Source organism: Microtus pennsylvanicus, chromosome 19 (genome assembly GCF_037038515.1).
Source record: "Microtus pennsylvanicus isolate mMicPen1 chromosome 19, mMicPen1.hap1, whole genome shotgun sequence".
Lineage (NCBI taxonomy): Eukaryota > Metazoa > Chordata > Mammalia > Rodentia > Cricetidae > Microtus > Microtus pennsylvanicus.
The window spans coordinates 6682730-6696285 of NC_134597.1; the positions used below are offsets into that span (position 1 = coordinate 6682730).

General features: G+C 35.4%; 1 pseudogene; it reads right to left on the bottom strand.

Annotated features, from left to right (window-relative positions):
• Positions 1-764: 764 nt before the first annotated feature.
• On the bottom strand, positions 765-1320 carry LOC142838154 (large ribosomal subunit protein eL29 pseudogene; annotated as a pseudogene).
• Between the last annotated feature and the right edge of the window lie 12236 nt (positions 1321-13556).

Sequence of the window (13556 nt, forward strand, 5' to 3'; positions counted from 1 at the left end):
AAGAAGCCCTTCAAAGTTAAAAAAAAATGCTTTTCGTGAATACTCTGTTTTTGATTTAGATCCCTGTGAGAAAGGACTTTTCAAAAAAGTAAAAAATCACAAGTCTCACTGTGCCTGCCCTTGACAGCTCTCTATTCAGACATGGGTATCTGTAGCATAATGGAGCTAGATCTTTGTACTCAGATCAGACTAATTTTCATTTCCTTTTTAAATCAATTATTTAAATGGTATAAGAAATTTGTTGAAGCACCCTTCATATTTTGGTCTTCAACTTGGTTTCTCGGTGACTCCTTTTTGTTTGTTTGCTTTTGTGTTCTAAATGATAATTTGAAGGATTGGTGCTTTCCCCCCCCCAAATTTGAAGAAAATAGTTTTTTAAATGTTCATCTTTTCCCATTCTCCAATGAGTATACAGACACAAATTGAACTTTTGTTGTTGTTGTTATTGTTGGGTGGGAGGTTACAAGGCTGGAGAGTGGACATCAAAGTGCTGGAATCTGAGTATGGTTGAGGTAAATGATGTAAAATTCCCAAAGAATCAATATAAATATTGTGTTGAAAAGCATATTTCCTGTGTGTGAGTATGTGCCTGTGTTCAGGCACCCCTCACTTGTCTGGTGTCGGGTAAGACCAGGTGAAAGCACAGACTCTCCTTGAACTGGAGTTATAGACAGTTGAAAACTAGAATAAGGTTAATTTTTCACTAGACTTTTTTTTTTTTTAACAGAACTTGCCTCAAGTTTATTTGTAAAAACAGCATAAGGTCCTGAACATCTGCATACTGTGTAGGTGTTCACACCAGTCCATCTGTCTTCACACTGGCAGACTGCGACCTTTTTTATGGGGCCTTCACAGGGGCCTGGGCACCTTTGGGAGCCTGAGCTGCAGCTGAGGCCTCTGCCTTGGCTTGAACCTTGGGCTTTGTTTTTTGGAGCCTACGACCCCTGGCCATATAGCTTCTAATCCTCTTCCCAAGCTTGGGGTGAGCAATTAAAGCCAGACGGGTGAGTTTGCGGGTGGGGCCCTTTGGTACCTTGGGCTTCACCACCTGGGGCTTCACCAGGGCCTTGATGGCCTCCGCACGTGCGCTCATGGCCTTTGCATTATTTGCCTGCGTCTTCTTCAGGCCTTTCTTGTTGTGCTTCTTGGCAAAGCGCATGTTCCTCAGGAACTTGGGGTCAACCCCCTTGAGAGATTCGTATCTTTGTGACCGGGGTTTCTTGATGCCGTTTCTGTGCCATTTCCGGGACTGGTTGTGTGTGGTGTGGTTCTTGGACTTGGCCATGGCTGGACGGTAATCGGCGGCTCCCGAAGCGCCTGCGACCCTTCACTAGACTTCTTTTCCCAATTTTGAACGCATTCTTTGAGGTTTGGTTTGCACTTTTTAAGAGCTGATTTTTAATCAATCAATTTTGTTATATGACAGTTTCACACACGTGTATAATAGACTCTGATATCTTCCCCACATCCCTAGCAACCTTCCCTTCTCAGTACCAGTCCTTATCACTGGTTCATGACTCTTTCTTTTGTTTTATGATCCATTTTGTGTAACCAGGGCTATAAGTATGGCTATTGAATTGAAACTATCCATTAGAACCTGATGCTTGTCACCAGAGGATTATGCTACTGATGGTAATGATTTCGCTTATTCTTCTCTACGAATCTCTTAGTAGCAAATAGTTTATCAATGAGTGGCAGGGCTTTTTGAGATTCTCCTGCATCCATATGTGGCTGATAAAGAACCCATTCTGGTACAGACCCAGTGCAAGCATCTGGCTTGCTTTTATTATTTTTAAATTTATTTTGTTCTCTATTTTTTCAGGATTTTATATATTTGTATAATATTATGCCTTATCCTCATCTCTGCTGATATCCTTCCACTCTCTCAAATTCATGACCTCTTGTTTATTAGTCATTGTTGTTGTGTTCACACATATGAATTTATAAATATGTCCCTTTATTGTTGTTTGTATATATATGTGTGTGTGTGTGTGTGTCTGACCACCCAGATATTATAACCTATCAGAGGGCTCATCACCAGAGAAAACTGATTTTCCTTCTCTAAGCAGTAATTTATTGCTTATAGTTCTCCATCTAAGGGATAGAGCCCTGTGATAAGTTACCCACCCACATAGGCACGTCATTTTGTATTGCTCTGATATTGAGCAGGCAAGTATATTGTTGAAAGTTCATGAGTGCAGCTTTCCTGTTGTCTTCCACCAGATGTCCTGATCTTCTAAACTCTTATAATCCTCCTACCCTTCTTCTGAAATTTTCCCTAAGTCTTAGGTATACGGTTTGTTCTGTAGTTATATCAATGGGCTGGACACTGCAAACTTATTTGTTCTCTACATTTTGACCAGTTGTGCTTTCTGTAATTGTCTCTGTCTGTTGCAAAGAGAAGTTTCTTTAATTAGGGGTGAGAACTAGACTTATCTCTAGGTATAGGGATACGTCTTTAGTTGCGGTTAGAAATTGAGCTGGTTTAGGAAATTGGCAGTATTATGTTCTCCTTCAGGGTCCATGGCCTCACAGATCATAGATAGTTGGTAAGGGCAACAGTACCAGCCATGAATTCTCTCCTCGTGAGTGAGCCTTAAGTCCCATTAGACAGCTGTTGGTCACCACCAAGATGTAAGTGCCACTATTGCCCCTTTCCAGATATCATAATGTTCTGGTCACTGTGGTTTGTAGGTGTAAGATTATCGATTGTTTTCTTCCTTAGCAGCCTGCATAGCTTTATCTCATACTATAAGAGCTAGTCCTTCAGGAGGAAGCGTCTAGGTGAAACCCAGCCTGATCCCACCAAGCCCTGTTTCCAAAGAGTGAGAAACCTTAAGCAGTAGAGTCTAACTTTCGTTTTGTCGGGGCAACCAAGGATTATGACAACAGCCCTGAGCAAGTCTGGAAGAGAGGTTTCCATAATTGTCACTAGGGATTTTGTTAAATAGTTTTTGATATATGGGGCAAAACATCAAAGCCTTAGCAGCATAAATTCAATTAAAAATACATAAAACACACATATATGCAACTTTTTATAAACATAAAATAATATTATTCCCTGCGGCAGTTTTAACCATCCTTAGAATTATTTATCCCTATTTCTTACTCTTCCTTTGTTTTGGTCTCTCTTCCACATCTTTAGCTTACGTCACTCCCTGCTTCCTAAAGCTTTCTTTTAGACTAGATTTAATTCTGGGAGCAGATTAGGTTTGTTCTTCTCTAATGAAGTATTTTAAATGTGAAAACTGTGAGCCAGATGGAGACTTTATATGACAATAAGTTTGTTGTTTTCATATGCTTGACTTTGACGTTACCATAGCTTCCCTTTGTGCCTCTCCCCCACCATTAGTCTTCTATCAACATATCTGCAGATCTAGTTATTATACTAAAGGTTTTTATTTGCTCGTTTTGCTTTCTAGTCCTCTACTGTAAACATCTTTGTTACGGACAGCTTACAACTGCTGGTAGGAGACACATTAGTGGAGACATAAATTTAGATGGAATTGTGCCCTCTGCGTCCAATCCCAGCACTCTTGAGACTAAGACATAAAGATTGCAAATTTGAAACCAGTCTGAGCTCTAGAGCCATATCCATCTATAGAATAATTAAATTCATTAAATCATTCTGTAACTTCAGTATTGATTATGCATTATATAGGATTGCTAACGTCTTGAGTTAGCTTATAATCTAGAATAGTAGATACAATTTCACAGGTAAGTGAATGGGATGTAAAAGACATCACCTGAGACTTCTCCAAATGTGTCAGTAAAACAACAACAAGAACAACAAATTTCTGATCTGTCATTGCCAGAGAAAAGCTTGGAAGGCAGGTCATGGGTTTTACTTTCCATTTTGCTTTGTTTTTCTCATGTAAGTATATCTTTTTAAGCTTTGCATTCAAGTCCACTTTTTAGAATATAGTTAGCAGGATAGCCATGGTTAGGCGGACGACATCCAGGTAAAAAAGTCCATATTCTGTGGATTTGAAACGTAAACTAGATACTTATTCTTGAAATAGAAAACACTTGTGCTTTGCTATTGATTTTTATATATGATTAAAAAAATAAAACAAGAAAAAAAGGAAGTAAGTTGAGGAGGGTCAGTGGTAAGATGAATAAACTAGAGTAGGAAAGGGAAATAAAACCATTATTTTGCTAGGATAAACCAAACCTGAAGTTGGTAGACAAAGTAGAAATTGTGTGTGTATGTGTGTGTGTATATGATACATATACATACATATATACAGGATACATACACACACACACATACACATATAGTGATTTCACAGTGTTTTCTCTTTTACGTTGAATTGGAATCTAAACATAAGATTTAAATATGTTTGCAGACTTTTCACAGTTGATAGTTTTTGCAAGTAGATACACTCAATCCTCTCCTTCAAATAATGCTGGAAGAGTGGGAGAATTCTCTAAATAGTTCTTGGTCATTTAACTCTTAATGTACTCCATTCCAGAGAACAATCACAATTTCTAGTCCAGACAGCATTAGTTTGCTCTCAGGTGTCTGTTTTGTAAGAAGCAATTTTATCATGCCATAGTACTATTGTGCAAATGATATTTTGCTTGTAAATGACAGGCAGTAACATTATAGGGCTTTTAATGCTATTCACATTGTGAACAACCAGTAACATCATAGAGCTGCTCCGCTACTGAAATACTAAAATAAATATTTTTATTGAAATGCTTTAGATGGTTGGGAAGTCATATTCTGAAATAAAATAGAAATGAGGTACTTATTCGGAGATAAATTCGACAAGGGATCTCAGAGCTACTTCCTATATAATCATAGTGTGGGGAATGAGGGGCCCTATGATAGAATTTACAGCAAAGGTTTAACCTTGAATGGCTATAATAAAGAAAGGTTGCAAGCTTAACATTTTATCACTTACAAAATGATACTTCACTATACTTGGGCTGCTTGGGTATAATTCAACTCCTTTAATTAGATATGTGACCTGACCAAATCCCGGCTATTTTTAACACTGAAAAGAATTTTCCATTTAAACACGCTGCCTGGAGAGCGCATGTGCAAAGACACAGTACAAGTTTAGTCCATTGTGTTGTGTGCCAGACGGTGGTTGGAGTTTTCAGTTGCAACTATAGAAGAGGAAACAAATGCAGAAAGAAGGGAAAACATATAGAATTAGGCCAGGCTATATATTTAGATCTCATATTTACAGAAGGTGATATTCATCTTTGAAAGAAGCCTGGTTCAAATGTGTGGCATCTTTCTGACCAGTAAATAATGGTATCTAGTTAATGCTGTGCTATTATAATACAAATAATGTAAAATTATCAATAAGGTAATGCTCATGAGTTAAAATAATCATTGCCTTAAGGATCAATGCTGCTGTCGAGTAGGAAACAGGAGCGAGGTAAGCTTGCTGTCCATTTATTTTGTGTATAACAAGATCCTGGAAGATACGACTGTAGGCGTGGCCAGTACAGGGAGGACAATGGAACAGTAACTAATTTGGAGACTAAGAAATTAAATAAATAAATAAATAAATAAATAAATAAATAAGTAAATAAATAAAACTTTGAGCTAATTAATATTAACAAGATATTGATGATATTTGTACTTTAAAATAATATTAGTAATTAAGAGCTATATTTTTTGAAAGGACCCTCAAAATATAAAAGCCCAATAGATTTATTAATGAAATTATTGACTTTAAGGACATTGAATCAGAATTTAATACATTCAATTTGATTTTATATAACTTGAAAACGAATAACATAATTATCCTTAATTTTTATTATTTTTAAATTATGTGTGTGTATGTTTGTGTGCATGTGCACATGTGTGTGTATGGGCATGTGTGTGCAGCTTTTCTGGAAGGTAGGAAGAAAGTGTTAGATCCCTTGGTACTAGAGTTACAAGCAGTTGTAAGCTGCTTGACATGTGTACTGGAAACTAACCTTAGGTTTTCTATAAAAGCCATAAGTGCTTTGAACCACTTACATCATCTTTTCAATCCCTTACAAAAGTTTTCCTAAACGAACATTACAAGGCCAATAGTCCTGACAATCAAAGAGGATTTCCATTTTGCATTTGAAGTGACATTTTATATATTGTCTTTAGTGCATAGAAAAAAGATCAAAGTTATATTCAAAACTAATTATTTTGAAATGTCAAACCAAAAATAAATGGAAAATGTTTGAAATATATTTACTTGTCTTTAAAAAATACTGTAATTTATTCTCTTTCTTGTTCTTTTTAAAAAACAGTTGTAAAATTTTATTTGTTTTGTTTCATGTGTATGTGTCTGTGCCTCTTCAAATCTATATGAACAATGTGTGTAAGTGCCCTTGAAGGCCAAATTACATTAGATATTCTGAAACTGTGGTCATGGTAGTTATGAGCTAACTGATGTGGGTTCTTCGTATCAAACTAGGACCTCTGAAAGAGCAATCAGTACACACCAAACTATCTCTTTAGCCCCTTTATAGTGCTTTTAGATTCATTATTTGACATAAATATCTGTGTTCGATTACAATGGTTATTAACCATTTCTTCAGTGCAGTGCTTAGAGCCACACTAGCAGAAACACTGGTATGGGATTCCATCTTGGGGGCACCCTCACCTCTGAGAGATTAACATTAATTGTGACCAGCCTTGTCGAAAGGCTACCCAGTCCTATGAGGACAAACTACAGGGTTTAGGGCTGGTAATGCTTCACTCATAAAATATTTTACCATGCAAAAATGATGACCTGTGTTGGATTTCCAGCATCCATATTAAAAGCCAGTCTTTGTCAGCATAGCTGACTTACCTTTTGTACTTGGCCCCTGTTTTTTCCTTAAGGTACCTGGTACTGAAAGTACTGTACATATCTTCTGTGGCCTTCCCTTTGTCTTAAATCTTGGTCAGGACTCCCCTCTCATTTATCTATTCTGATTTCAGAGGTGTTCTTTCATTCCTTGCTACTGAAATCAGTTATTTTCTACAACCTCATACCTTATAGGATGGCGTCCATCCATCTATCTTTAGTTTCTTACCTACAAGATTAAAGTAAGGAGATCATACATTTTTCCTCTTCCATCTTCTTAGTGCCATTATTTATTTACATAAACTTCTGACAACCGCTTTCTTTTCTTGATATTTTAAAATATATATTAACTTTAAAATATATCCATTAAACTGTATATGTATGTATAATTTCACTTGATGATACCCAATACATTACATAAAATTACTTGATAAACTTTTATTCTCTGTTCTTTCTGTTGTTCTAATCATCTGTTTGAGAACATGGATTCTGCACTGTGATTGAGTCTGCTGTTAAAATTCTTTACTAATATTTTATTACCTTTATTATATTCTTTAACTTCAGACTTTCTATTTTTTTGGTAAATTTTATCTCTATTAAACTTCTTCCTTTTCATGTTTTATTTTTATAGTTTCATTTCTTTTTTATTTTTTTCGAGACAGGGTCTCTCTGTGGTTTTGGAGCCTGTCCTGGAACTAGCTCTTGTAGACCAGGCTGGTCTCGAACTCACAGAGATCCACCTGCCTCTGCCTCCTGAGTGCTGGGATTAAAGGCGTGCGCCACCACCGCCCGGCTTATAGTTTCATTTCTATGCTTTCTTGTAACTTATTGAGACTCTTTAGCATCATAATTCTGAATACTCTGCAAGCAATTCAAAGAGCTCGGTTACTTTTGAGTCATAGAGTAGAGATTTGATTCTTTCTAGTTATTATGATTCTTTCACTTGATCTGCAATGGTATTCTGCTATGCTCATGGATACTCTCCTATACCTGTAGACTGGAGCCTAGCATAGTCATCATCCAGCAACTGACAGCAGTAGATGTAGGAACCCACTGCTAAACATTGGATGGAGCTTGGGAAATCTCAGGGAAAATGGGGAGGAAGGATTATAGGATCCAGAGGGTCAAACACAGCACAAGAACATGGCTAAAATAGTCAACTAACCAGGACTCATAGGGGCTCACAAAGGCTGAAGTGTCAGGGAGCCTGCATGGTTCTGATTAAGTCTTTTACACACACACACACACATAACTTGATAGTCTTATGAAAGTCCTAATATTGGGAGCAGGAGCTGTTTCTGATTCTTTTGCCTATTTTTAGAACCCTTTTCCTCCTACTAGTTTACCTCATCCAGCCCTAATATGAGGTGTGTACAAGCCTTATTGTAACTTGCTATGCCATATTTGGTTGATATCAGTGGGAGGACTGTTCTTTTCTGAAGGGAAATGGAGAAGAAATGGATCTGGGGGTGAGTGGAGGTATGGACGTGAGGGACTGGAGAAGAGGAGGAAGGGAACTCTGTTTTTGGGATGTAATATATGAGCAAAGAATAAATAAATAAATAAATAAATAAATAAATAAATGGAGAAAAATTATTCGTGTTCTCTAACATTTATTGCTGCTGTGAGAACTGGGATGTTGGATTATTTTGTTACAACGCTTCTGAGATCATGAGTCTGTTAATGCTATAACTAGATCAATGGGTTCTCCACCACAGAAGTGGTGTACTGTGAATATGAGTTTACATCCCTTCTGTTTTCTTACATTTATATAATTTCTTGTCTCTCTGCTTTCTACTATGGGCTGGAACAGTTGAAAGGCATTCGTGAGATTCTCAAATGACAGTGTCTGGATTTTAGCCACCCTCACCTCTAAAGGAGAAATACATTTGCTATAAATTACAAAATACAATGCATTCTGTTTTAGAAGTAGAAAATGGACTCTACTACATTAGTAATGTAGTGTAATGATTGCTTTGAGCTACCATCCCGTCTCTGGATTCTTAGTTCTCTTGAGTCATTTAATCTTGCAGTTTCCTGAAGTACTGCAGAAGGAATGAGGCTGGGATACATCTATTGGTCAACATTTCTTAATAGTTGCTTTACTGTCAGATTGCTATGGGAAAAAATAATCACAGTCCAAAGTAATCTAAGATTTTTGAAGTGTGAACACAGGAAGTAAAAACACTATGCAAATTAGATGATACTGATTAATATTTACGATACATATATTCTGTCAGTGTTAAGATAATTACCCATTTAGTGTGAATGTTAAGCAAAGAATATACAAAGTATTTCTGTGATTTAAAAGTTGAAATTATAATACCCATCGTATTCAAATTCTTCCATTCTATCTAACAAAATTCAGTCTTTGTACTTGATTTCTCTTTCAATTCAGCCATTAAGTCTTGTCCAAATACCATCATGATATCAACTTGATACTTTATATATTCTGCTATGTTTCCTTAAATAATTGACAAGTTAACCAAAACATAGATTATTCTCTTCATTTAGTTTTAGGATTGTATTAAATCTACATATTACATGACCCAGGCATATTATTTTATGACTCAGAGGCCTGTTTATACTAATTGTTTCACTGATAATTTATGAGTCTAGTTAAAATGCAGACTCATCCCTTGATATTTATTCAAATGAATGGAGGGCTTACTTACATGCATACATGATCTATATATGATTTTTTTCATGGAATGTATATTCATACTTTTTAAAACCCGTAGGACATTAGCAGACATTTCAGCCTGTTAATGCATAAATAAATCGGAGAACAATGAGACAGTCAGTCGTATTCAATACTGGAAGAAAATGCATTGCCGACCTAGCCATGAAAAGACAAATGGGAAATTTTACTATGATGAATATCATTAAGTAAAAGAAGTCAATCATGTGTCTTTTAGAAAAGACAAAATTTTGGAGTCAACAAATAAATCAGTAGATTCAGAAAATTCAGGAGGTCCAGAAGAACCAAGAGGCAAACAAAGGGAAGTCTTAGGGCAGTGAAAATATTCTGTGCGATATCAGAGTTGTGCCACATTGCATACATTTATTGAAGCCCAAAGAAGGGAAAACACAAGTATAAGTTATGAGCTTAGAATGATGATGTGTGTTAATGAAGGTTATTGATTTTTAATAATGTGTCATGTATGTAGCAAATTATGGAAGGCATGGCTGTATGCAGAATGAAGGTTGATTGGTCAATATACAATTTTTCTCAGTTTGGTGTGACTCAAAATAGACTTAAAATGGAAATGCATTGACCAAACAATGAACAGATATGCAATTACAAACAAATGTAAATTTCGATATTTTCTATATCTAGTTCTATTGTAATGTGTCGTGTTGAATTTGATTTGGAATATCTAGAAAAACAATAATTTTAAATGATTAGTTTTTAAAATGTGCAACTGCACAAACTGAGTCTTACAATTTTAGATTTCGTCTCATGAAGATTATGTCTCCTGGGTAATCTTAAACTCAAAATTCTCACTGTAAGGTTTTGTGTCACCAACATCTGTCCTGAAACCACTGTCTAATGGAGAAAGGTAACTGCATTTGAGCCACTCAATGAACAAAAGTTAAAGTGCATGGAACCAACTGGTAGGTAAGTAGAGGGAGGTTCATTTGTGTGACACACACACACACACACACACAAACAAACACACACACTATAGGCTGCTTTAGCCTAGACACATTGATTTTGTGCTTTTATGTGACTATCAAATTGATACCTTCTTGGGTGATATAAAAGATATTAATTTGGGTATTACTAGAAAATAAATGTTGACAGAAATTAGGTAATGGAAAAATAATTTAGGTGTAATAGCATCTAATGTTAACAAACCCTCCTGAGCCCTCTGTGTCCTTGGAGGTATCTTATTCTCATGTGGAGTGAGTATGGCCTTGGCGTTCCCCAGTGACAGGTTTATAAAATGGCAGACTTCTTGCTGTACTACGTAATGGAGTCATATCTGAAACACAGAAAATACAATTTAAAAATAAACACCGGGAAAATGTCTAAGATTTATCATTCACCTCTTACTCCTAACTCATATATTTAATGAAAAATATTTAAGGATTTTGCTACCCGAATTAAAATAAATTAGCATGTCATTTTAGCACACCATTAATAAAAGCTAGCAAAGTAGGCTCTTTGGGGTACACAATAAACGATATAAGACAAAATATCAAGCCTCACTGGCCCCTTTCTTTGTGAAAAGGAAAGAAGGCTTCAAACAGGAGCCAAATAATGGCATTTGAGGCTGAAAGTAAACAGCTGCATTTTCCTTTCTCTTTTCATTTTATTTTCAGTTAATAAAGAACATAATCTATTTGTACCTGCTTTTGCCTTAGGAGTTAGAAGAAGATAATGAAATATTTTACTATCTGTTTTCAAATTATAAGCTGTTGTTTCCAAAGAAAGTCAAAACCCACGTATATTATCACATTATTGTTCTCAGGAGACTGCAGTCACCATAGTGATTGTAATTACATGGCTTCATTAACTTTATACATCCTACCTGTTATGGGGGGGTTCACATTAAGAAAATTTGCATATACAGGAAATGAATGCCATTTGCAGGGAGCTAATATCATTAAACATTTAGGCAGTCCCTATCAACCAAAGGGGTTTCCACTGGGGTATGCTTCTCAGCAGGTTGTTTATAGTCATGTGGGCTCAGGAATGTAGTGTTGAAACACTAAAACTAAAAGCTTTAGAGGAAAATATCAGAGAGGGGTTACTGTTTTTACCAACCTGGTTTATGCTAGATGTTCTTATTACTGATGTAAAGAAGACAAGATCAAAATGACATATCTCTCAAAAATATAAATAACTATATAATGAGGCTTTTGAAGAGTATGAACATATGTATAAATAAACATTCATGTATGCTTTGTTGAATAATAGGGTGTGCAGTATTTGATAATGGATGATTTTACACATATTAATTATGCTGATTTTTGTACTTTTGTTGATCAATTTAATACATTAACAACCTCTACAATTGTAGAAATATTATAAAGAAATCTCAAGCATAAAAATCATATTAAACAAGCAACAGACATAAATGAGTGGTTAAAACATGAAACAGAAAGAAGATGCGATTTTAAAAGAAATTTCCCTACGATGAATTCATTTGAGTTATTTTGAAGGACAAGGTAATAAGGAAGGATTTATACATGTTTTCGTTTAGAGTGCATGTTCTTGATCTTTTGGTAATATTAGATTTCTCAGTGTTCTGGGGAAAACTAAAAAAATAGGAATAGGTGAGTGGATGTTTACTTTCCAAAAACTACCCTACCTTCAGAAGCCCACTCAGGTATCATTTCAAAACCAGTCGCATGTTCTTTCCCTGGTTTATATTTACCTTATTGAGATCAATACCAATATTTAGGGTACTGGCATTAAGAGCAGTAAGGCATGGACTGTTAAAATTGAAAAACACATGATATTTGCAGTGTAGATCTAGAGCAACTCCTTAGGGCTATCAGAAAAGTCAATTTTGAAGCGCTGCATAATTTCTTTTTAGCTTTTAAAATTCATTGTAATCCACCAAAATAGAAAAAAATTGTCCATTTTAAGGCACATAATTATGTCTTATCGTATTATATTACACATATAAATTAAGGCAGAACTTTAAGTCTGTGTCTTGTGGGCTAATTAATTCTTTTTTGAGAAGTGATGTAGATCTGTATTAGATGGGAAAAGTACTTTATGCAGGCAACTCACACTTCATTATGTCTAAAAGCAACAGTGTTCGTAAATGACAGAGTTCAGAGGCGGTAGAAAATATCAATATTTTTTCATTAGATTAATCTTTTATTTTCTAAAATTTTCTCTAATTGTGAAAATTCCTGATGTTCATATTAAATAATTTAAAACAATACATGTGGTGAATCAGTGAACTAAAAGGCATGTTTTCTCTTCTATCAGGTAAACAATTTTGATTTATTTTGACGGAAACTAATGCAATAATGTGAACTTTCCTCAGGCATAAAATACCTTTTGCCTCAAAATTGCAACTTCACTTCGTAGCTCAAGATCTTATAAGTCAATTTATTTTTATTCCTAAGTGGAAAATGTCTCCAAATTAATGAGTCTCCATTTATATGAACTTTATACTTGGCACTCATTTTAGAAATTATAATCAATGCCAGTTTTCATGCCGGGAAAAATAAAATTCAAGGTCTTTCCTAGCTTCATAATGATGGTTATTTCAAAGTAGTAAGTAGAGGGTTTTAGATTCCAGGTCATCTTCAATTCCTTATACTGTACTTTGGAAATGCAGTCACCGATTCCTCAATTCTTATTTTAGATAATTGAAACATGACTATGTTGATTTTGTCTTCACTATGATGCTTTAAGAAAATTGATGGGTTTACTCAACACAGTTTTGTACTGTTTTGTGTCGTGATTTTAACTCTCCGCTACTCTACACTAGTGTTCTGCAAACAAAGATGTAGGCCACTCTAGCTCGCATTGAGTGTCATTTCAAACTTCTTATACCAGGATGTCTGGAAGTAAATTCTCGTCACTGTAAAATGTCTTCACAGATATCAGATGCTCAACAGCTAGTGTTCTAGTTGTTTATGATGTAAGTATCATCTCATGGGATAGAAAACACGAATGTGGAACCAAATATTCTATGATTTCAGATCTTCAAGAACTAAAGATTTGGTTTAAATAAAAACCCTTAACATAATTGCAATGATTGCAGCCTTCCTGCTGTATATTGAGTCTCT